This window comes from Amphiura filiformis, chromosome 6 (genome assembly GCF_039555335.1).
Source record: "Amphiura filiformis chromosome 6, Afil_fr2py, whole genome shotgun sequence".
Classification (NCBI taxonomy): Eukaryota; Metazoa; Echinodermata; class Ophiuroidea; order Amphilepidida; family Amphiuridae; genus Amphiura; species Amphiura filiformis.
In genome coordinates this window covers 73,232,438-73,259,437 of record NC_092633.1, presented here as the reverse complement: position 1 = coordinate 73,259,437, position 27,000 = coordinate 73,232,438, and positions in this window count along the sequence as shown.

Here is a 27,000-nt window from a genome sequence, read left to right as displayed (position 1 = left end):
CACCATGGGATTCCTTGACTCATTTCCTTTCCAAAAATGTATAGTTTTATATACTTTGGAGATACAATTCAGAAATAATGATGCTCGAAAAGGTCCATGTTCTCTCCCATTACTCTGCCCTTAACCTCGTGGATGTTTATTGGGAACTCTACCTCAGAGAAGCCAAAACCAATACTAGAGGTCACAGCAGTCGATGTAACACCAAAGAAAGAAAGAAAAAAAATTCGCGTCAACTGAGACATTCCGTCGGCCGTATCACATACTGACATATTTGCAAACAACGCATTTCAAGAAAATCGAACTTGAAAATCTAACGATTTTCATTTGCTGCATAATCTTGATTACCCCATACAAAATAAAGCACAAACTACCAAAGTTTTTTCCAAGAAAACACCACCTCCTACTCCCGTGACAGAACGATATGTGATTATTTCTCAGAAAATTGCCCAGCATCGCTGTGCTCAGGCAAATCCTATTGGCTGTTGCAGACAATAGGCATTGATGCTAATTGGCTCTTTAAGAATGCTGCACCTAAGCATTGAAACCCAACTCACAATGGGCCTAAACCATTTCGCAGGGGGTAAATCTGTTTATTGTGCATTGGCCAATAAACTTTATTACCCCCATACAAAATAAAGCACAAACTTCCAAAGTTTTGCAAATCATCTGTCTGGAGTAATCTCCTTTATTTATAAATAAGTTTTCTTGGAAATCCGAATCTCTTTTCCCCGTAAGTTCCGGGGCCATCTCCCGGGAATTTTCCGGGCCCATGGATACAATGAAATCAAACTTCTCGGAGAGAAGTTTACAAAATATTTATTCCCGTAAGTTACAGGACCACTCCCAGGAATTTCCTGAGCCCTTTCCAAAAATTACTCCCCGTAAGTTACGGGGCCCTTAAATTTACTCCCCATCAGTTATGAGGCCCCTCCCGGGAATTTCCCGAGCCCTACCTATACACACAGTGTAAATTTATTGTATCCTTACGATTTTATTTAAATCAATTTTTCCAATTTGAAAACCCTTTTCAAGCAAATACATATAGGGGCAAGTACTTACATTTCTTGTAAATAATCCCATTTTGGATGTAATTTCTGGCCCTGTCCGTTATTTTTCCGCCAAAAGACTGACCTTCTGGTTTTTCTCAAATTACTCCCCGTAAGTTACGGGGCCCCTCCCAGGAATTTCCTGAGCCCTACGTATACACGCAGTGTAAATTTATTGTATCCTTACAATTTTATTACAATTTTCCTGCCTGATGCCTTCCCATGGTCCGTGACCGTTTGTCCAAATAATTCCCCTACCACCGGTATCCAAGCCGTATGCCCAAGGACACCTTTAAAAAAAACCATGTAAGGTTAAGAAAACTTGGGAAAAAATTTTGTTTTTGGGTGTGGTGGGAGGGAAATTTTTTCCAAGAAAACACCACCTCCTACTCCCGTGACAGAACGATATGTGATTATTTCTCAGAAAATTGCCCAGCATCGCTGTGCTCAGGCAAATCCTATTGGCTGTTGCAGACAATAGGCATTGATGCTAATTGGCTCTTTAAGAATGCTGCACCTAAGCATTGAAACCCAACTCACAGTGGGCCTAAACCATTTCGCAGGGGGTAAATCTGTTTATTGTGCATTGGCCAATAAACTTTATTAAAATATTATTGTCGATTAAAAACAGGTTAACAGTAATGTAAATATGCCATATTTTCAATATAATTTACTTATCACTATCAGAGCATATATTCAATATTAGATAAAAATACGTCACTATGTGAAAATGACTAATGTCAATTTCGCCGTTCAAATGACAAATACGTCGCGCAAATACGTCAGTATGTGAAACAGTTGCGCAAATACATCAGTATGTGAAATGGACAAAAAAAATTTTTGCCGTGCAATGAAAGAGGCGCGCAAATACGTAGCGCAAATACGTCAGTATGTGAAACAGCAAATTCTTCAAATTGCAGATACGATATATTGACTTGAATTAATGATTCGTGATACTTCTGGCCAATTCTCGAAATAAAAATTAATACATTGGTATTAATTCGCAATGTTTTAAGGCCCACCAATTATGAGCTGATAAAACTATAGCAGTTACATGTTTAACTTTTCTTATTTCTCACAAACTTAAAATTGACCTTTTCGGTAAATCCCATAACCCTTTGCGAGTACACCTAAGAACTCGTCATTTTGCGTCACGCCGCTCTGCGCCGATGCGCACATCGTTTATCGAACATCGTTACTGCGCATTGCAAGTCGGCGTGACGTAAAATGACGACTTCTCAGGTGTGCTCGCAAAGGGTTATGGGATTTACCGAAAAGGTCAATTGCTTACCGAGAGAAAGCGTTCCCAAGTTGTTAAGTGCACATTCATGAATTCCTGGATAGATAACAATATTCTGATTCACAATGGACAGTTAATATTTTTACCTAAAAGCTCCTTATTACTCTAAGTGCTTTTATTCTTGCATACGCTCACTGCCTCAAACCCTTGAGAGTATTAATATAATGCTGGTTAAAAGGATATGAATAATAAAACAACGGTAAAAACAACTTAAAGGAAGAGGCATACGTATTATACACTGGAACATTCAAACATTACAAACTAGCGCAAAAGATAAAAATTAATGACGCTTAATCGTTATTCGTAATAAATCAATATAGACGGGAAAGAAGAATTACACATCGCACACAAGCACAATTAAACATGAAATTGCATAATAAACCGTAGAAAGAACTCCAGACATACCTGCCTGTGCGGGGACTTGAACCCCAGACCTCTCGCTTGCACGATCGACGCCTATGGTACGCACTCACAACATTTGAACAAGGAGCAGTTGGTGTTGTAATATTCTGTACATGCATTAGCATAGCGTATATCGGGGATGGGGATACCCCCCCCCCCCGGGCTTGACCATACAATCATCACCTCAATTGTGGCGCCTTTTTGTGGGTTTCTATCCAAATTAACCTCATATGTTTCCATTTTAACCTAAATATTGCGCACTTTGGGCACTTCACGCTTTTACTTTTGAACCATCATTCACCAGTTAATTGGCTCTTCAACATGCCAAGATTGTTCGCGCGCCTCTCTCGCTTTTTAACATGAAATGAGTTTTACCATCTTACCATGCAATATTTTGGTGTATATTGTTCACTGAATATTCACCCAGTATAATAGGTGATACATATGGAAAATAATTGAATCAAATGATGAACATACCTGTTCTGTCTACTACTGGACATCCGATTGTTTCCGCATTCTTTTGTGGGGCGGGGGTCATCGGGTATGACTTTCAAAAAAGGGGGTCATCGGGTATATTCGACTTTAGAAAAGGGGGCCTATTGACAGGCAGGCACATCGCTTGAATGTACCCCCCCCCCCCCAGATATCCCATAGTCACTACAGAGTTAGCAGTTGGGGCCATGTAAAATGTCTCTCTGGGTTTATTACCTGTAAGTTATTGAATTTATTAAGGCTACATTTTTTTGGTTGAAATTTTTGGCGGGAAATAATCCCGCACAAATATTAAAGTTTCTTTTCCCACAACTAAATATCATAGTCAGGAAATTAATGATGCATCTGGTAGCTTAGATCATAATTTTCATATAATTTAGTTGCAATTATCCCAGAAAATTCTTCATTTGTTTTTACAGAGTCTTGAATTGACGAGGTTTATAATCAAAAACCGTCACTCGGTGTATTTTGACATTCGAGGCCATAACTCTTCTCAAATTAGCCCCAAATCATAATTTATTATATACACGTGTAGCAAACACCAATGGGAATAATTTGACGTTGTTTGCGGAGCCTAAATTTTATTTTATTTTATTTCACAATATTTGTAGTGTGAGAATTTTGACCTGTCAATCCCTTTTCGGATTTCGCATCCGAATTCATTAAAATATGATATTTTGAATAAATAAATGAGTACGCTTACCTTTCTGCAACACTTCCCGGTACCATTGCGCTTCTGGTGACAGCCAATATTTTGGCTGAAAACAGACCCTTCCTATAATTTTTGAACAAAATATGCCTCGAAATTACGTCCAAGACACGAATATCTTGGCACAGCGAGGATATGAAGAAAGCTATTTACGGTGGGGTAGGCTATTGGAAGCTATTATGGTACCAGGCATGTCAAGCAGATGCATACATAAGCGCGGTATATTCAAATGCTATTGTCTGGATCATTGAGTATCGATCGCGCAAGTAGACTTATACACGTAGGGGTGTGTTGTCGCACCCCTGGTTTTGACATAAATTACAAGGACGTCTTGCATGACCCAGCGTTTTTATTATATTTATTAGAAAATTAATCGTCGTTTATTACGAGTCCTAAGAGTCATACCAGTTCAATTCATTAAAATTAATTTGTATTAAATAAAAAACAAACAGACAAGTAGAGTCCAATGTCTTACTATGACTGTATTCCTACCAAATTCTGCTTTTCAATACACTAGAAACGTGTTGATATGTATATCTTTGAAAATCGTCAGACATTAACCACAAGTACCGCCGTGGCACAGTGGCATCGTTCACTGTTCAGCATCCATAGTGTATCGGCAGTGGTTCGAACCCTGGTGTAAATTTTAGTATTTTTTATTCTTTTTACGAATACGCTGTGCCGTTTTTCAAACACGCCCCTGAATGAAATTCATGGGCAAGTACCCTTAAGCTTTCTTAACAAAACACAGCTTCTTCCAACATCACTTTCCTACAGAGCTTTTTCCCTGTATTGAGTGCTCAATAAAAAAAATCAATTACAACACATGTAAATAAAATGGATCCATATGTTCAAATGACATTCTAACCACATTACTGACATGAGTCTAACTTAAGGTTAGCCGAAAGGTAAGTTCATAACAGAAACAGCCATGCAGAAAATGAACAAGCGTACCGGGAGGTAAGCCTACTTTAATAATTATAATAGAATATCGATTTACGGTCAAGACATGAAACTTCGCTCAGCTCGTGCCCGGGAGCTCTTGATGCGGCGGGGGGGCACAAGCCGTTTTCGGCAATTTTCATGAGGATTTTATAAATTTTAAAATCGATTGGGGGCACTTCCTCTGGCCCCTATGCCCGCCCCATGAAGATACGCCACCGTCTAGAAAATGTGTTGATATTAAATTTATAGAGCCTTGATATCTTTGATGAAATAAATAAATAACATCAACAACAACATCATGAGTTATTTGTAAATTGAATTTGGGAATATTCAACAAGACAGACTTAGCAGGCCTACAAATTTCTGAATTATATAAAGTGAAAAACAATCAATCACTGTAGTCAGCGAATCAATCAAACATGCAAAAACTATAAAAGAAAGGAGCAAGAAAGAATAAAGAAATAGTGAATAAAAAAGAAAGAAAGAAAGAAAGAAAGAAAAAAAAGAAATGAAAAAAGAAAAGGAGAAAGAAAAGAGGGAAGAACAGAAGTAAAAATGAGAAAAGAGGGAAAACCCCGAAATTTTAGCACCACGGGGACTCGAACCCACAAAAATAAATCATAATAGATTCAAAGTCCAACGCTCTATCCGCTCGGCCACACATCAGCTTACGCAATTGAATGTCCTCGAAGGGGATATATAATTATAATTTGACGCAATGACTTGATTACAATTGCGTCCGCATAATGGCTCTTAGAATAAACACGCATGTCGGCGCTGAAATTTTGGACGAACCCGATGGAGGAAAAACTCGTTTTTTGCAAAACTAGCTTCAATTTGGAGTGAAAATCAAATGGAATAGCAATTGGCAGAATGTTGAGAAATAATGTAGGTATTCAATTGTCTAAATTAACGTCCCGTAATCAAGATATCGATAATTTCACAAACCAGCTTTTTCTCAAGCAAATTCTCCAAAATTTTCCCCAAAAAACGGGCTTTTAAAATTTGATCGGTACTGTATTTGGTTCTTCCCCATGGCAACATTATTTCTTTGATCGATTTGTAGTACAATACGAAAAAGAAGAAAACAATCACTCGGCGTGGATTTATACGGGGCGCACATTTGAAAAAAACGTCATGGAACGTGTTTTTGTCTTGTGAACATGGTGCGTAAAAATGCTTTAAACGAAGGATTTTCAAACTTATTCTAAAAATTTGTATATAACACACACAAAAATGTTAAGCTACATCCAATGCACCAACATTTCACTCGCTGCGATATTTGATTACTGAGAAAACTCTGTTTTAGAGAACAACTTTATACGTCTTTTATACGTTTTTTATACGTTTCTTCGTGTAACCTTAAATCCATGACAACTTGACAATAATGTATAAGTGAACATGGTGAGTGTTTAATATATTGTCACTTATCCAGAAGGCAAGAGCTACTTTGAAATGGGTAACAAAGTCTACAATAAACATCATAGCTTCAATTCAATGACACAAGACATATTCCTCACAGAGCAATCGATACTCGAACTTCAATATATGTATGCTATATATTCAATGAAGACAACTGCTGGTCTCGAAATTTGCTTCGGATGAACCACTAACAGGCTATGTTTACATATTTATGACCAAAGAGCTTTTAAATAGAAATAGAGTCGCAATAGATTATATAATCTTTTGTTCGTTTGATGCCGATTAGAAGTTGCGACAGGCTATTCATAAAAGTGGTACCATTGTTTCGAATAAAGGGTTCCGCCATTAAATTGGTCACTGATCCGGCATCATATTAACGCTCTACACAACAGGCGAGTATCAATAAGTGACCACACTACAGTCATGTGTAAGGGCAGTCATGTGTAAAGTGGTACCATTGTACTCATGTATCCCAAATGTGTGCTTGTGTGGGTCTGAAGACTATAAGGAGGCTTTAGCTGTCGATGCAATCATCTTTACTACCCACCTGACGATAGGTGTTTCATTTAAATAAATTGAATGCTCTTGGTGATCGATTACACATTAGAATGTATGAAGGCTGCCATGTCCAGTCCATATATCTATATTACACTATAATGGTAATCGCTATACGTATACATGTAAGTATAAGTATAGGCCTATAAAGGTTGTTTTTAAGAAATTTCCATTTAATTTTATTTTAAGGAGATTGATATAGAAATAGTGGCGTACCCAAAGAGGGGAGGGGGTTGGGGAGGGGCAGATTCACCTCTGTGAGAAGTCTTGGGAGGGGGGAGGGAGGAAGAGGGGAGGAGGGATATGGAGAATGAGAGAGGGCTGGAGGAAGGAGAAATAAAAGATATAATAAAGACAAGTAGATAAATAGAAATATAAGGAAAATGATGGGAATGAGAGAGGGAGGGTGAGAGGGGACAATGAGAGCGAGGGAGTGATAAAATGTAGGCCTAGGAAAGAATAAGTACAGAGAAGGGAAAAGAAAGGAATGATGAATACATTTAATAATAATTATTAGGCCTATATAATAACTAAACACATAACAGCACTGGGCAGCCATTCGACTATGTCAATGCCTTTATTCGTTACGTAATTAAAACGCCCAGTCAGATGTATTTCACACCTACCAAACACAACTCACCCAATTTCGCAAACTGGACGTTGAATGTACACTCTCATGAATATTGATTGGCAACATTTTCCAATATGTCAGCGCTCTAATCGGAAACAATAGAACAATAGACCCTGCAGAGCGTTGTTTATGACAATGACAAAAGTACCAAAATCTGAATTTTGATGATTTTTACGATCGACCGGATGAGCAAATCACTGAATGGGCCTCTAATTACGGGGTTAAGGTTTGAAAACAAAAACACGCAACCAAACAACAAATCACTTTAATAACAAACGATGCTTTAATCTATGAGCCAAGATATATTCAAAGAAAAGAACACAGTACTCTTGATCCTAGCACTTACAACTGTCCTGCATGCATGGTACAACTTGTCGCGACAGCCGACAGCTCAAGTAGTGGATTTCCTCTGCAGGTCAAGGAAGTGTAGAGACATCTATGAATGATGAGATCAAAGTTGTCCAATGGCCATCTGTCTGCCATCGTGTAACATGATATACATGCAACTCTTGCTCGATCTACAATCACTCTCTTTTGATTGCTTTGCAATAAAAAAAATCTTTGATTTTGCTCCAATTTTAAAGAATGCCACAATTCTCATTGGTAATAGTCTGTTCCAATAAAGCCAATATTCTGACTCTCAATATAATCTATATGTTGCTTTAGAAGCAGGAAATAACTAAATTGGACCAATGTTTGCACCAATGCGTGCCAACTGAGACATTCATTCAAAATCAAAATTTAAAATCAGAGTTTTGAAAAGACTTTAACATGAAACAGGTTTTCTTTTACAATTTCACCTTAAACTTAAGAAAACAACATAGCAGTTACAATTTGAACCTAAGTTGTAAAGTGCACATTCATGAATTCCTAGATAAATAAAAAGGTACATTTTCCATTTTCATGACCATCCAAGTGTGTATGAATCACCATGGGGTGTTAATATTTGTACCTAAAAACTTCTGACATTCGCTCACTGCCTCTAACCCCAAGAGTATTCATGCTACAAAAACACTTGCTAAAAGGATATGAATAATAAACAAGAGTAAAAACTACTATCCATAAAATCTAAAATTAAAATAACCTATTTTCCTTTCACCAATCTATATTGCCTGAGTATAGCCATCATGAAATATGACATAAATAGGTGAGGGACAAGAATAGAAAATAACATAAATGTATGTTGACACATGCTCAAAGCCATGAAACATATTTACTTCAAAACATGTGCACCTTTCTAGAGTATGGCTATAATTCCACAAGTGTTTTGTCATAATGTTTCTAAACAGATGGTGCCTGTACCCTTTTGGCATTTATATATTCATGTCTGACTGCTCAAGAAACTCACGTAATTAACCACGTGTGCCCGGAATATTGCAGCTTTTTAATAACATAGAACGCAGCTTTGTTTAGAGGAGATAGTATTAATGTTCTGGGTATAATGTACCGAAATGCCCATACAGTCAAAGTAAACATGCTTCTATATATTTCATCTTTCAAACTTTGTAAGTCATATTTCCAATGGCTACATACATTATTTTAACATAATGCATTGAGTGCATGAAATGACAAAAACAAGATGGGGGAAATGAGAATGTTCGGGAGGATGTTAGATAACTTTATGGACATCATCCCAGCATGTACGCACTTTTACAAGAAGCAGTTGATGGAAAATAACTAAGAAATAGAATTTTGCGGTTCTCGGGTTTGTTTTACAATCAAGGAATTTATTGTTGGCACACTCCGCCCCTGTCCCATTTAATGTTGTTAAAAGCATTTTTTACATTGGGCTCTCCAGTCTCCCCAACATTGGTTTCCAAAAAAATACTACTAAACAAATTCAAGGAACGGGAAAGAGAAAGGTTTGTACTTCTCGTCAAACATAGTTATACTAATTTCACTGAACTCTCAGAGCGAAAATGAAGAGTTGTATATTGTCAAAGTGTGCCAACTAATATATTTCCTTGATTGTAAGTGGTTGGTTGCGATCATTATATTCACAGAATAATGTTGGACTACCCATCCTCACAGGTTCATATCCACCGCATTGAACCCAATTCACCTTTTCGGTATATCCCATAGGGAGACATCAGGCGGAGGGCATTTGAGGTCAATGGTCATCTGGGTCTAATTTTACAAATGATGCAATTCACTATTTTTGGTAAATCCCATAAACCTGAGAACTGGACATTTGACGTCACATCAGACACACCAAATTGCATTCTGAATACGAGGGATTTTGAAATTCACAATATAACACAATTTTTATGGCAAATTAAAAACATTGACATTTTTGACATTTAACAGTCCTCGAAGTTAAGTTTATAAATCTAATGATAATGTATGTGGCCGACCGTTATTTGAAATTGTCGACCTTTTTTATTGAAGAAGAGACCTAAAAAAATTAAGTCGGTAAAAAAATGTATATCTTAAATGCGAAAACATTGCGTAACAACTGTCACTTCCCTAGAGTGCCAATCCCTCGCATTTCTACGACCCAAATATAAATAAGATAACAAAATATGACACCTATTGTAGTCCCTAGAAGATATCCCTTCTTCATATTTGATAAAATACGTAGGTGCATGTTTCTTTCTTTCCTGTTATATCATCAATTTTAGATTTCAAACAGGGTGCACTGAGGGGGTTGGAGTCCTGCTTGACACATTGCAGGGCCCAAGACATGTTACTTTATAGCTGACGAACCAAATCCGCCCGGACTGGTGGTGTTGTTGTGCCTGTAGGTAAAAAAAAGAATAGTATAACACTTTCTGCCAAAATGCTTATATTGATTTTATAAGGTCTCTACTGATATTCCACAGAGTAAAATGCAAAAATCATTATTCAATATTGAAATGTAAAAACACAATATGAAATGGAAAACAGTTCTTCACAAAGTAGGCAAGTTTCTTGCGATAAATCAGACAGCCATAGTAAGAGAAATGTAAACTAAAGTATGAAAAGTACTTTGCCTAAAAGTGTTTTAATGTGTTCTTCCCAAAAGATAGAGTTTCATTATCATCTCAAAATGAATCTAAATAAAAGAAAGTGATCAGGAAGTTAATTCTTCAAGTACCAGGTGGTCGGTCACAATATAGCGCTTATAAATTTGCAGGTATTGAGGTGGGTGCACTCCTCAGAATTTTAAAAATATGTACATATACACTCATAGAAAGTGTTCGTTGGCATTACTCAGTAAGTTGATGTAAGTCGTTGCGTCAACTTTCCGAGTAATGCCAACGCGTACAATTTTGAGTAACGCTGACTCGATATCACTTACTTTATTGAGTTGTTACAACTCAGAAAATGAAACTAGCCTAGGTTAGCATAATTTTCTAGAGGTGTGCTATAGTATACAAAATTTTGCACTGATTACAAAAATAAATATTTGAATACTGCTAATTGTGCAGAAAATGATCCAATTACGTGAATTAAGTAACAAAGTACCAAATTGGAATAACTCAAAACAATAAGTACATGTACCAGTAACTTAATATGAACGAGTTACATCAACTTACATGTTGAGTTACAATAACTCAACTAATTGGTTCTTTGAATCTTGTTTATTTTTCTAAATTCCCTGAACTTGAATTCAGAAGTTGGCATTATTTAAAAAGTTGACGCAACGACTTACATCAACTTTTTAAGTTATGCCAACGAAGTTGATTAGTTGACGGAACTTTTCAGCTTTTTCAGCATTTTTAAGTTCGGATAACTAAAATGAATTTTGTTTTGGCAACTTTTACACTATTTTTGAGTTGTCCAAACTTACTCCTTTTGAATTGCGCCAACAAGGCGAACAAGTCATTTCTATGAGTGTATGTACATATCCTTCTTATCTACTCTCTCACTTTATGTTCGGTAGCAGACCAACGTAGTGTTTTTGTTTGTGTGTACGAAAATCGGATTCCGAGGTGTATAAAATTGTCACCACTGGGTAATTCGAGATATCCAATGTAAAAGTTTACACACAAACTTGTCCAATTTTGTCCAAACCTATGTCAATTATTCCTAAATATTAGTTTCACATACGCCCGTTTTATCGTTGTGAAGTTATGAGTAACAATGTAGATTAAATAAAGAACTCCTAAGGGGGTGAATAAGATGAAAATCCTCCGATTTTGATGAAATTTGAAATTTGTTTCAAATGAGTCTGTCTGTGACACAACTCTAATAAACAATTGTTTGAACCACCTAGAATGACTTGTTGCCTTTGCAACACAGAAAAATAGGTCATTGTCAATTGAAGTTGTTATACTGGTATTTCCCTAAATGGTTACCTAGGTAAAGAGTCATTACAGTTGACCGTTCACAAATTAATACTTGTTAGGGGGGGGCCTGATGCAAAAAAACTCCAATAATTAATCGCGAAAATATTTCGGGACCCACCTTTTCAGATTAAAAAAATGTCAGTGCCCCCTTTTTGACCTGAAAATTATGGGTCAGCCCATAGAAAAGCATATAAACTCAATTTTCCAGGGAAAATTTGTGGTTATTCTTTATTAGATTGAGATAACAGTATCAATAATTTCAGACTATATTCATCAACATCGTGGCTCTTCAAATATATTTTGGCTTATAACGATAAGCCGGAGGTGGGGCAAACTATACATTTTCTGAATCCTTATGATGAGACGAACATTTTGGTATGGGCTTTTTTAAAAACATTGCGCAGCTTTGACCAGTGATGGCAATTCTACTCCCCACCCCCTTCATAATCTCATTTCGTACCACCTATATAATAATAATCAGTAAAGAAAAACACTTTAACTGGCAAAACCATCTAACCAGATAAAATAATAGTTTACATCCGGACTATTTTTTCGGCAAATCTAAGAAACCATTTTTCTAAGGAAGGAAAGAAACAAGCATATTCATTGATTATTCAAGCCTTGCATGAGAGACCCTCAAATCGTGTTCTTTTCTACTGTGCATGCTTTTCTATAGGTAAAATGCGGTATGATAACTACAGGCATTACTTACCTGTCTCCAAATCAATATACAATATCTACTATGTTATTTACTTGTACTCAACTGATTTTCACTTTTAAAAAACCACCTGCCTCACAAGTAGAAATCCAGTATCTGTTATGCTACTTGTTTCCACATAACCGATTTTGTTTGTTTGGAAGGGACTGATGCAACACTAGCATGAAAGTGTCTGTTTTATGTAACCATGGTGTTAAAACTCATTTCCATCCATGAAACCCTGGAGAATTAATACATTGCCACATTTTGAGGTTCAAATCCATGAACGGCCGCATATTTTTCTTTATCAGTTCATTGAATTCCCCAATAGCATCATTTTAAAATATTTTAAAAGTCGGTGTTTTTTATGTCGAGCATATCTAGGCATTAACAGCTGAAATCTAGGAGATAACGCTGACGAAACTTCGGCCAGGCACAAGTGACCTGGTGAACGAACGGGATTGCCGTATAGCTGTTCGGGGAATTTTTACAGGACAGTTAAGTTTAGCCAACAATCGGGCTTGTTACCCTGATCGGAAACCGACTGAAACGAGGTCTTTTTTATCTTGGGTCATCTGCCCCGCCATTACCAGATGAGCCACGGGGAGAGCGAATTGAACCCGGGACCTCTTGCACGAAATCAAAGATCATAACCAGTGTGCCACGCTGCTCCCACAATTCAGTCTCAGTTTCAGCTAGTTTCAGTCTCAGGTTGGATTTTGGTCCACTAAGATTGTTTATAGTGGGGAGGAAGGAATCAACACCAGGTTAGCCTAGGCAGGGGCCAAGTAATATGCCCTCAGATCCCGCCTCAGATTTTTCTTGTTCAACAAAAAATTTTAATAAAAAATTGTGTTCAAGGTGCAAAAAAGAAATCAGAAATGTATAAACCGCTGCGCCACAGGGCACTGCAATAGATCAGTATGTGAAAGTGGAGTATTTACTAATATGAATGTATGTTGTGGTCTGGAAAGAATTTAAAAAAATGGCGAATGGGGTTTAGAATTTGTATGTAGGGTATCTCAGAAAATGCTTGAATATATTTGGAAGTGAATCTGAAAACAGTAGTGCGAAAGTGATTTGCAGCTTGGACTGTTTGTTTATTTATACTATATTTATCAAACAATGATTGACTGTAGGATTGGTGTCACTTTTTAACGAGTTGCTAAAATATTTCATTTGACAGTAAGTAACATTTAGCACGGTTTTAGATATAATATGGTATTAAATATGAGCAGTACTCAAATACAGATGCATAGATAGATAGGTGAATTTGAGATGTATTGCTAAAGGAGACTGCTGGGAGTATCTTGGAAAGACAAGAAGGCAAACATCTGGATCCTGGGTATGATTGACACGAATCTAACATCAGAAAGTCCATCATTGAGAGGAAATTGCGCTACTTCCAAAGTTTGGCCACATTGTAAGAAAGGATGGTGGAGTTGAGAAGCAGATTGAAGTGTAGTCCAATCAAATAAGGGCTAAAAAGCATCACTAATTGCAACAGAAACTATTTAATCACCATTCATTTTAGAAAAGTATATATGGCCGCTTATGCAGGGGGTGAAATTTCAAAGTTGGTCAAACCATGCCAATGCCTTTCTATCATCATAAGGACCGCTTGACTAGTCTCCGACATACAGTTCTTCCTCAGTCGTTGACAATGGAAATATGCTTCAATTTATTTTAATCCAACTGGTCTCAAATTGATCCTTTGGCAAAACTAAATGAATGTAAGAAAAGTTGCATTGTTTGATGTTTTGTTACATAGTGTAGGTAACATCATAAATCAACATGGCTCAATGGAATTCGATTTTCTTTGCCATGTTACTAAGGTAATAAACCACCTAACATATGGTTTTTAATGTTTCTGCAAGCGAAGCAATATGAAACCATTTTTATCAAAATCAGAGGTTTGTTTTTCAATTTTTGACCCCTTGTGTAATCCAGATTTTGACGTTTGACCTTTCCCCCATAACTCAAGAAATGTATATCGGAGCTAGGTCAAACTAAACTTTTTCTGAATCCTTATGACAAAAGGAATACATTGGTATGTTTTTAATAACAATTGACCAAATTTGAGCGGCCATTTTGGCTTTATGTACATTAGACACTGTTCCACTACTTGGGTTTTTGGGGACTATTTTAAAAGTTAAAATATGTTCTTTAATATACTGTTCTGAAACGAATGGTGATTAAATGGTTTCTGTTGCAATTAGTGGTGGGTAATTTTTAGATTAGCCTAGTACAGGCTGCTGTACATTATAGCATCAAACATTCATTTTCGAGTTTTCTCACCTTCCGATGTTATCATGAACCATGGTAAAATTAAAATTCATAGTTTCAGCTTCTTATACATTGTCTTCCTTTTCTGATAAGAAATATACAAAAATGTTGTTTCTGGATGTCTGAGGGCTGATGTTTATCTGCGGCCGGTACAGCGATCTATTAATAACTAGTGTATAGGGCAGCACATTTGCCACCTTTTACTCTGACAGTTATATTTTAATTTGCCAGATCATGATATCATTTGAACCAGGCCTGATTGTTGCTTGCTTTCATCAATGAAATGCTATTAGTTATTAACAACTTTTTATCCAGTCACAAGCTTATATTCACTGCACTAATGAGAATGTCAAGAATAGCTGTCTCTAACAATATGGGTTCTTTCTTTCTTGCTATATCTTCAATTTCAGATTTAAAACAGGGTGTGTGCTGCGGTGGTTCTGGTCCAGATTGACACATTGCAGAGCCCAGGACATTTTACTTTGTAGCTGACGAACCAAATCCGCTGTAGCTGGTAGTGTTGTTGTGCCTGTAGGTACAAAAACAATAGCACAAAAATGAACAACTTTCTGCCCAAATGCTTATAAACTATTGATTAGAGTAAAATGCAAAAAGGATTAAAATATAAAAACACAATATTAAATGGAAAACAGTTCTTCCTGAAGTAGGCAGACAATAAAATGTAAAGTGTTGAAAGTGTTTTGCCTAAAGTGTTTTAATGTGTTCCTCCCAAAGGGTAGAAGTTTTCATTATTATCTGAAAATGAATCTAAATAAAAGAATGTGATCAGGAAGTTAATTCATCAAGCACCAGGTGGTCGGTAACAATATAGCGCTTATAAATTTGCCTGATGTTTATTCAGTATTTTGTTTTTGTACAATATACTAAAGCATATTTTAGTAGATATTGAGGTGGGTGCATTCCACAGAATTAAACCTGTACATATCCTTTTTTATCTACTATCTCACTTTCTTTCGACGAATCTAAGAAAATACTTTTCTCAGGAAGGAAAGAAACAAGTATATTCATTATTATTCAAGCCTTGCTCTTTTCTACTGTGTATGCCTTTCACAGTATAATAAACACAGGCATTACTTACGTGTCTCCAAATCAACATCTGCTTTGTTATTTACTTGTATTTAACTGATTTTCACTGGGGAAGCAGACCGATTAAAACACACCTGCCTCACAAGTAGAAATCCAGTATCTGTTATGCTATTTGTTTCCGCATGCCAATTTGTTTTGTTTGGAAGGCACTGATGCAAATCTAGTATGAACGTGTCTGTTCCATGTGGCTATGGTGTTAAAACTCATTTTCAGCCCTGAATTCCTAGAGAATTAATGCATTGCCACATTTTGAGGTTCAAATTCAAGTACGGCCACATATTTTTCTTGGAGGTTCAAATTCCCCAATAGCATACAACCTAATTATTATGGCTGAGTACATTTTTCTATAGATAATACAATAAAATATTTATTGTATTCTATTCAAGTACTCTACTTGAATAGAATAAATTGTTTTTTTATTACTAGGATACAGTAAACAAAAAATATAAAGGACCAAAATGATTTACTAAAATGGTTTAAAAGCACTTTGTATGTAGAGATGTTTCATAAGTTCAAGAAATGAGGTGATGAACATATTTATGTACTTCATAAATTTGCAAGAAAAAAAGAAGAGGGGTACTGATGAAAATCATGGTATTACATACCTTAAAGAATGACATTGTAAAACGTAATAGTAGGGATGTCCACTGTCAACACATTTGATGCTAGAATAGTTTCCCTCTCATTGTATGTAAGCAATCACCCATGTATTGTCAATGCAAATACAGCTCCATGCACTAAGTGCCATAGCTGATAAATGGAGCACAGTTACATGTTGTAGTCAAATTTAGACTTAAAACATGGTGTTTCAAGAAATTCCTTATTCCACCAGAAAACATTAACCAAACGCTTTCCTGATTTGTCAATAAATAGAGAGGACCTTCCTTTATCAAGCGATCAACTTTTCTTAAAGAAACATTTAATGAGATGATAACTATAACAGGTTGAAGTGACACCATTCTGTGCATCAGGTGTTGAAACGTAATTATCTCCACATTTGGATTGATTCAGACAAGCAAACTTACATACTCATAAAATTTAACTATTTTTGAAATGTGCAGGATGTTAAGAAATTAAAGAATGTTTAAGCCTTCCAAAACCCATCTCAAATTATGCACTTCTGACCACCATGTCCATTTTAGATATGCTACCCTTCATGGCTTCCATGCACACACGGTATATTGCTCAACGTAGTAAAGATAACCTTTGAGTTGGAGCAAACTTCTCAAAATTGGTAGTGATAAATGTTACTAAACTTATGTCATGGTGAAATATAATCATTTTTGAAGATAAAATGTGCTGACCTTAAAAGATTGTAACAATAATAATAATATAATAATAATACTTTATTTTTATAAAGCGCATTTACATCAAACAAGATCACAAAGCGCTGAACAATATTAAAACAAAATATAATAGTACAGATAAAATATAAACATCAATAAAAAGTACAGATAACATTATCATAAAAACAAAATAATATAAAAACAAGATAATCACGAGATAATATAAGATAAAAGAAAAATACAATAACACCAAGATGGGTAATGCAATGAAGGAATGATTAATGAGCAGCAGATGCAGAAACACATTGCACTAACCAACTGGCTAACAGCAAAAAGCAAATGATGTAGGCCCGCCACAACAAATTCACGAGAGTAAAAAACAATCAAAACTGAGCGGGCGTACACCAAGAGCAACAAACAATATGAATGAATAAAAAATATATAACAGCGCAAAAAGAAACTTAAACTAACACCTAAAATGCAATCTGCACAGGAAACGGAAACACGAGAGCAAAGGCCACAAAATTAACTGTGCAGAAAGCAAAAAGGAAAAAAAAAATTGAAGCAAAATTTACCAACAAAATATATACTATTAGACAAAAACCGTGATGAGAATTGCAAAGGAAGAGGTGAACGAGCAAGAGCAAAACAATAACAACAATGCAATTACCATCGGTCTAATATAATAATAAGCAAATACCATCGGTCTAACATAATAATATACTCAATGAACAATTGAGAATTACAGCTTTTACAAAAAGATGTTTTTCACAATATAGTTATCAATGATTGTATAAGAAATTGAAACACATTCCACAAAATAATATAATAATTTTTTTCTTCTTTTAATTTGATATAATATTACAATTTCAAATGACCTTGATCAAACATTTGTGAAGAAATGGTGTAAGTATTGTTAATTTCCCTGCAAACTGACAAAATGTGGCTCCAGCGTTGGTTCCTACGATGCTAATTTGAAAAATCGAAAATTGTAACAATACTCAATTTACTACTTCCAAAAAGAAGTTTTTCCCCAAAGATCAATGTACATGTAGTTTCAATGATTGCATTTCAAATTGATACACTTTCACAATTTCGAATGACCTTGATAAAACATGAAGTATGTTCCTGTATTTGAATTAATTATTTCCATATGCATCACCTATATAAAAGCATGACTAGTGATTTGAGGTTAAACAGGATAACAGCACAAATAGATCATGACTATAGACTGTAGTAATCATATGTGACGTGTCATGTCAAAACCAGACACTTTTGGGCAGGTTATCAATTTTGAAATTTTCACATATCTTAAATATATAGATATTTTGCTCCACAACACCGTTTTCCCCAATGAAATCGGACATTCCTAAGCGAAGATATTGAGTTCGTAAGTTATGGTATAATAAAATTGGAAATTGAAATATCGGCCTTTAAAAATATTATTGACAATGTTGAGAGTAGGAATTACCTTGAAAAATGTCTCAAAAATACAAGATGCCAGTTATATTCCGGTCTGAAACTATCAGATAATATTTTAAACATTAATAACATCACAAATTCGCAACAAACTCAAATTGTGAAAAAATCACCCCCGGGCAGATTACCGGGGGGAGAGGGGGTTTGACGTTGTCACTTTGCGGTCAAAAGTTTAAGAAAATTGACAAACTCTAGGTTGAGGCTTCACGAGTCAACTGGCTGGAATAGATCACACTGTAATAATAACCATTATGGTTTTTCACAATGGTTAACTAGTTTTATCCTAAATCCTTGAGTCTAAAGAGTCTGCTTTGGTGTGTGCCTTGTGAGGCATTTTGTTTATTAAGAAGTAGCACTGATTTTATTTGTATTAACATGGGGTTTCATGCAGAGTTTGCTAAACTACCTTACTGTGAATCGCACACACATCCATACATACAGGTTAAGGGCTCAGATAGCAATGTTTGCACAGTATTTTTTCTTTGATATGATAGCACATCAGACATATTGAATTGCATTCTGAATAAGAGGAATGTCCTTCTGATATGAAATAATTTTGATTTTTTGAAATTTGTGATGTAATACAAATTTTATGGCAAATTATTAAAAAAAAACATTTTGATATATTTAACAGTCCTCGAAGTATCTTAAAATATATAAATCTAATGATAATTATGTACTTAAAGTGTATGTAGCTGGGAGGAAAAGCCGACGATCATTTAAAAAATTTGACCTTTCATATTGAAAGTCTTTTTGGGACTGTGCAGACATTGCAGCCCTTTATAAGCACATAATAAATATTGGAACTCTCTTCACACTCTCCCTATCCAAACCGGTCAAACAGTTTAAAGAACATAAATTATACATCAACTTATCAACACCAGATTTAAATTACAATTTAACTTAACTAAACAGTTAAACCCACATCCTTGAATGCTTTCAGAGTTGCTTAGCGACATTAAGTATGTATGTACAGGATATTAAAGCACCAACACCTGAAATTTGCAACCTATTTCTAGTCCAATTAATTGTCTCAGTTATATCCCTCCAGACAAGCAGACATCCCATAGTCACTACACAGAGATAACGGTTGGGTAAGGTGACCATGTATCTGAATCAAGCTTACATTTACCTGTATTATGTTTTATTAAAATACAATATGCCACAGCTTCTCCCAATATCAGTTTGCTCCAGAAAACCATTTTGATCTTTTCCCCACTCACACTTTTTGACACTCACATATGACAATGACATCCCACATATCATCCATCTGTAGCAGTTTGAACACACATCTCAGGAATATCACCCGCATCCGTCGTTACCTGGACTTTGACACCTGCAATCACATAATTCGCTCGCTAGTTTACTAGCAAGACAAGCCGATATTGCCAGACTTCAACGTCTGCAGAACTGGTCTGCTAAACTGATCTTTCGCGCCACCAAATATGACCATGCATCCCCCTTTCGCCAACAACTTCATTGGCTGCCAGTCAAGGAGCAGATAGTTTTTATGATCTTGCTGTGTGTGTTTAAGGCCATCAATGATATTGCACCAGTCTATTTGTCGTCCCTCCTGACTTTGTACTCTCCTGCCCGTGGGGGATTGCGCTCACCCACCGACGTCACTCGTCTTGAATTACCAAAAATAAACAGCAGAACCCTCAAATCAGCCGCTGACAAGACATTCTATTTTACAGCACCATCCATGTGGAACAGCCTGCCTCAAACCATAAGATCCACCGGCTCACTTCCAGTCTTCAAAAAGGGCCTTAAATCCCACCTTTTTCCACAATTATATTTCTTGCATTGTATCATGTTGCTTTTTTGCTTCATTTATCTTATTGTTGATGTGTTTTTATGTCTTTTGTTTCATGCGCTGTGATCATCTGAAATGGCGCTTTATAAAATCCTGTGTATTATTATTATTATTATTATTATTATTATTATTATTATTATTATTATTATTATTATTATTATTATTATTATTATTATTATTATTATTATTATTATTATTCCCTGTATTGAGTCAGTAATAAAAAATCTATATTACCACATGTATTGTAATGATTTTCTGATCATATTACTTGCATGTGAACATTGTAGTGTTTCATATAGTGTCACTCATCCAGAAGGCGAGAACTATATTGATATTGGTAACAAAGTCTTTGAAAAACATCATAGCATCAATTCAATAAAACAAGATACGTGGAATACTCATACTGAACTTCTATCCGGGACTAATATGCTATATACATAGAAGATAATATCACAACTGCTGACCTTGAAATGCTTGGAATGGCATGAAACTTGTACGTAAAATTGCTGCCTTCTGCAAATTTACGATGGTCAATTTAATATCAGAAATTGCCAAAAATCTCTCAAGCCCCTCCGATAACCAAGTTGTTAAGTGCACATTCATGAATTCCTGGATAGATAAAAAGGTACATTTACCAAGTGTGTATGAATCACAATGGTGTGTTAATATTTTTACTCACCTCCTCAGACCCCAAAAGTATCGATGCTGTACAAAAACACTTGCTAAAAGGATATGAATAATAAAACAAGGGTAAAAACTACTATCCATAAAGTTTCCAATAATAACCTACTTTCCTTTCACTACACATATTATGTAAACACTTATTTGTGTTAATTCTTTTAATAAGTTGGCTATTCTCATCTTGATATACATATAGTGTAATAATATTTTTGGACAATATTGAAGTATAAGATGCATTATGTATATGGCAGATTATTTATTCAATATTCACACATACATGGGCAATAGTATATCGATCTTATAGTTTTACACCAATATATATAAAAGTTTCCTCCAATAATGTTCTTGTAAAACTGTGTAACAAACTGTCAATTCCCTAGAGAGCCAGGCACTTGCATTTCTATGACCCAAATATAATATATAAAATGACACCTATTGTAATCCCGAAGAAGATATTCCTTCTTCATATTTAATAACATGCGTAGGTGTCAGTTTCTCATCTTACAATATTGTTTCTTTCTTTCCTGTTATATCATCAATTTTAGATTTAATACTGATATGGGTTGTGTTGAGGTGGTTGTGGTCCTGCTTGACCCATGTAAGGGCCTCTAGACATCTGACTTTGAAGCTGACGAACCAAGTCTCCTGTTTGCTGTTGTTGGTGGTGTTGTTGTGCCTGAAGGGAAAAAAGAATAGCACAAAATTTAACAACTTTCTGATAACTACTTATAAACAATTGATTGTCTCCACTCATACTATATAGAGTAAAATGCTAAAAGAAAGCAATATTCAATAAATGCACAAAAAATATTCTTCGCAAAGTAGGCATGTTTCTTAAAAGAAATCAGATAGGTACTAAGAAAGTGTAAAAAAGTATAAAAAGTGCTTTCCCTAAAAGTGTTTTAATGTGTTCCTCCCAAGGGGTATAAGATTTTATTGTTTTCTCTATATAAATATAAAAGACAGTAATCAAGAAGTTAATTGATCAAGCACCAGGTGGTGGTCGGTCACTTATAAAGCACTTATAGCTCATCAATTTGCCATCTTTAGATGATGAGAATGTCTAATATCTCATGAATATATTTAAATTATTGATGTTGAAAACACTCTTACAATTTCATTATCAAAATGTAACTTGATTATAAAAAAAATACCATACTTTGCTCTTTTCTCATATGACATGATCTAATCCACTCCCACCTTTGACCTCAGTATATGACCTTGAACACCACCCAAAATAATTGGCCAGAATTTCTGACCATGACCCACCTATCCCGAAAATCTGAAGTCAATCCGCCCATCCATTAACGAGATACAGTATCCAGACGGAAGGACGGAAGCACTGACGGATGGACATTACAAAAACAGTATGCCTCGCGGTGGTGGCATACAAATTGAGTTTTGCTATTTCTAACTTGTTCAGTACCAATGCTTACTGATGCCGAAATCCCATCGGTTATACTTGGTTGTAATGTTATGAATTTTCATAAGTTAATTTTCTTATTAAATCAGATCATATCACATAATGCAGTTTAATTTGTACATATCAAATGAAACACAAAATTATCCCTGCAGCTGAAATGGGATCGCCCTCGTGAGGTCACAATTGGGTGCCTTGTTTGGTCGGTGGCCATTTTGTTTGCTAATGCCATTCTCTGTCAGTTTTTCAGCAAGAACGGACGCAGAAATTTTTTATTCAACTATAAGACAATGAATAGGCCGTCACAGCTTACAAAAAAGTGGGTAGTGGTGAATCCAACGGATGTGGATACAACACACATCAAGGATACCTCGAATATGAACAACTGGAAAGAAAAAAAGCAAGTAAGCTTACAGGTTACAGCACATCACACCACATGAAATGAATTGTGACGGTACAATGAACAGTCCGGAGTTGTTTGTATAACTCGATAAAACTTTCGTGGTCGATTGTCTAAACAGTGATCTGAGGAAGTCAGGCATGTATGAGTACTATTGATTGGTATTGCCGGACTGGTGGTATGGAATAATTCTAATGTGTTGAAATAATGTAGGCGAGATCTTAGCGCTATTACATTTGTCAGAAGAGAGACTACATTTATCCTATGCTTGTAAAAAGCGGTGGCAACAGCCGATGGCCAAATAGAGTATTTGTATTTTGCGTCAACAGTGAATAACCCGGTGAGAAATTTGCTTTCAAAATTGTCAAACGTGGTCGTCTACATGTATACATGTATGTACATTATTAATGGTAACATGGACCACTGAATCACGGTAGTATATAGCCGGGGGGGGTCACTGGGTTAGCAGGGGTTTTGAACTCATAAATCTTTATAAATCATGCAGGTAGTGGAATGGAAATGCTTGAAATTAAGGGAAAGCAAAGTTTTGAACCATTTCTATGTTCATCATAATTATATTAGGCAGTCTGAAGGAACACAATCTGTTTCTGTTCTGGTTTGAAATTGAAAGTTGTATAACAACACGGTTCAACATTTTTGTTCTGAATTGGAAAATCTCTCTTGGTATTTAATAGCCATATGAGTGAATTTAGCACATGTTATCATCATGGGGTGGACACGTGATGCTTTGTCTTGGTAAAATTATAATAGGCCTAGTCATATGAGTGAATTTAATCGTCATTTTCAAAATTTGTATCGCAATCATCATGGCATTGGACACGTGATGCTCACTCTTGGTATATAAAAGCCATAATTTATGAGTGAATTTAATTGTCAATTTCAATCTTTTGGCAACATGGTTCAAACATTTTGTTCTGAATTGGAAAATCTGTCTTTGTATATAATAACCATATGAGTGATTTTAATTTCAATCCGTTTAGCGCAATCATGATGGGCGTAGACACGTGATGCTCTCTCTGGGTAAAGTTATAATAATAGTCATAATATGAGTGAATTTCATGGTCAGTTTATCGCAATCATCATCATGGCCGTAAACGCGTGCTTCTCTCTCTTGGTATATAAAAACCATATGAGTGAATTAATTGTCAAATTCAATTTTTTTTAGCGCAAGCATCATGACGTGGACACAGGATGCTCTAATTTTGGAAGCCATCCGGGTTTCCATTTGGATAAAACGAATCACAACAAAAAAGAAGTAACTTCAACGCTGTCGTCTATGTCGTCTATGAAAAACAAAACGGCCTCTAAAATAAATAGATAAATAAATAAATTTTTAAAAATGAATAAAAAATGGATTTAATTATGTGTTTTTTTATTTTTATTACAAGTTCAATCCAAGGTTGTCGGAGTTCAAATAGATTAATAAAGGAGTTGAATTGTTGAATATATTGGATGTCATTTATAGACAGGCATGAATTATACACAAAGTAAAATGGCTTTGCTGGCAGAATTTGCTTCTCTTTTTTTTTTTTTTTTATTCACTGCAGGTCATGTGGTTACTTCGAGACAGGTGGTAGAAGGAGGACATCTTGCGGATCTGCAACAGAAAGTCGTAATTACCATGCCTATGACAGTGGATGGAGTATATTTTGAATCGTAACCTGGCTCTATGGGGAGGAACGATCTTTGTTAGAGCACAAGCATGATGGAAACGGTAACTTCTCTAATGGTGAAATTTTATTGTGTAAAACAGCTAACTACATTTAGAGCATGTACAGATAACGAAGAATCTTCATCTACATTAGATACAGTGTATCCTTCAAAGAGCGTATTGTTGCACCTTAATATGGCGAGGAGGCGAACCAAAATGCTAGTGGTGAACGGAAGATTATATATTATACAGTTCTTCATGCGAGTAAAAATAGCATAAGCAAAGCTCTGTATGCTAACAAGTCCATGTCAAAAATGCTTCTACGAATGGAGCTGCAATAAAGGATAGAGGAAGATCATTCCATAGTTTGATGGAAATGCCAAAATTTATTTTGTACCACTGATTGGGCTTATATTATTCTTGGGCAATATGTCCATGTCAAATAATACAAGAAACAGATGAAGGAAGCGGTGGATGTCAAAAATGCTTCTACGAATGGAGCTGCAATAAAGGATAGAGGAAGATCATTCCATAGCTTGATGGAAATGCCAAAATTTATTTTGTACCACTGATTGGGCTTATATTATTCTTGGGCAATATGTCCATGTCAAATAATACAAGAAACAGATGAAGGAAGCGGTGGATGTCAAAAATGCTTCTACGAATGAAGCTGCAATAAAGGATAGAGGAAGATCATTCCATAGCTTGATGGAAATGCCAAAATTTTTTTTGTACCACTGATTGGGCTTATATTATTCTTGGGCAATATGTCCATGTCAAATAATACAAGAAACATATGAAGGAAGCGGTTGCAGGAAACTGCAGAATTATCTTGGTGTCATCAATGGATCATTTTAGTGATAAAATGTCATACATTAAATGCTGAAGCGATCTGAAGGCAATTGAAGTATGTGGATTTATCTCGGGTAGCTAATTAACCAAACTCGTTGCTGCGTGAATTATCTTTTAGGTGTCATAGCACATCAGACAACTTGACTTTTGCTAGTTGGAGAAATAACGGCAAACTTTTGCTAGTTGGAAAAAGAACCCCAAATTCTATGGGGTAGAATTCAAATTGAAGTGAAATATTGCTCATCATATCAAACTTTTATAGATGTTCATATTAATAAAACAAGGGAAATGTGTGTATTTGCAGATAGGGTGCGCAGGTGCAGAGTCCGAATAAAACTTATTTACTAGGGAAAAATTATTCATCAAGTAAATTATTGCAAATTGGCAATGCTTTCAATCAAATTACCTTTTACACTATACTTTTTGTCACCTAACTATTCTCCGACACAGGTTGGGGGTAGTCTGTTAACATAGGCAGAAGGAAATGCATATAATATATTACCTATTGTTAATGGCTAGTCGAGCGGTTATTACCAAATTTTTCTGTATCTATCAAACAAAGACTGGATCTTCATTATCATCAAGTTAAGCATGTGTGTGATTAAATGTGGTAATAATTGTATCTATCAAACAAAGAGAATAATTTGTCATTAATTGAATTACAGTTTCATCTATTATGGCATACTTATAATTTCACCGCCTCGTAAGTTTCGCTTATAGACTGTAGGTAGTTACTATCAGAGGCATAAGGATATGCATATAACATATTACATATAGTTAATGGCTACATTGAGTAGAGGATTATTATGAAATTATCAAAACAAATTCATGGTAAATGATTTCTTATTCGTATCTATCAAACGAAGTCCAGAACTCTTGTACATTATTATTATGTTTTCATGGTTTTAGTATAGTAAGGTGTGTATATGAGTTCTATCATGCGTAATTTTTATGTATACTATTTTGTTCAGCATGTAGGCCCTATTTTTTTTTTTTTTTTTAGTGGGTGTATTTTAATATTCTGTGCAGCGCCGCGCTTTGAGGATGTTTTTTACATCGTGGGGCGCTTTATAAATCCCATGTATTATTATTAAATTGCAGTTAAATTAATTCACGGATAGACCAGGGTAGTCATTTAAAGAAGCAAAAAGAATTTCATATAACATAATTAATGTACATTGCTATAAGAGTGTTATCAAGTTTGGTAAAACAAATGGTTTTCTTTTTGTACCTATCAAACAGAGAACAATTCTTCATTATTATTAACTTTGGTAAATCAAAGTTATGATTTTAAACGTACTGTAGGACAGATTCGTTCACCATGTATGGCAAATTGACCTTATAGTTTCATTTATCGGTAAATTGGTCGCTAAAACATTTGTCCTAGTTGGTATGTACAAATAGGCTATGTGTAGTCCGAAACAGACGGAAATTCATAGATTATAGTAATGTTTTTCGGTATGTCAGTGTTTTAAATAGGTTATCACCTAGTTGTTACTCCTGAAGCAGAAGGAAATTCACAATTTTTACA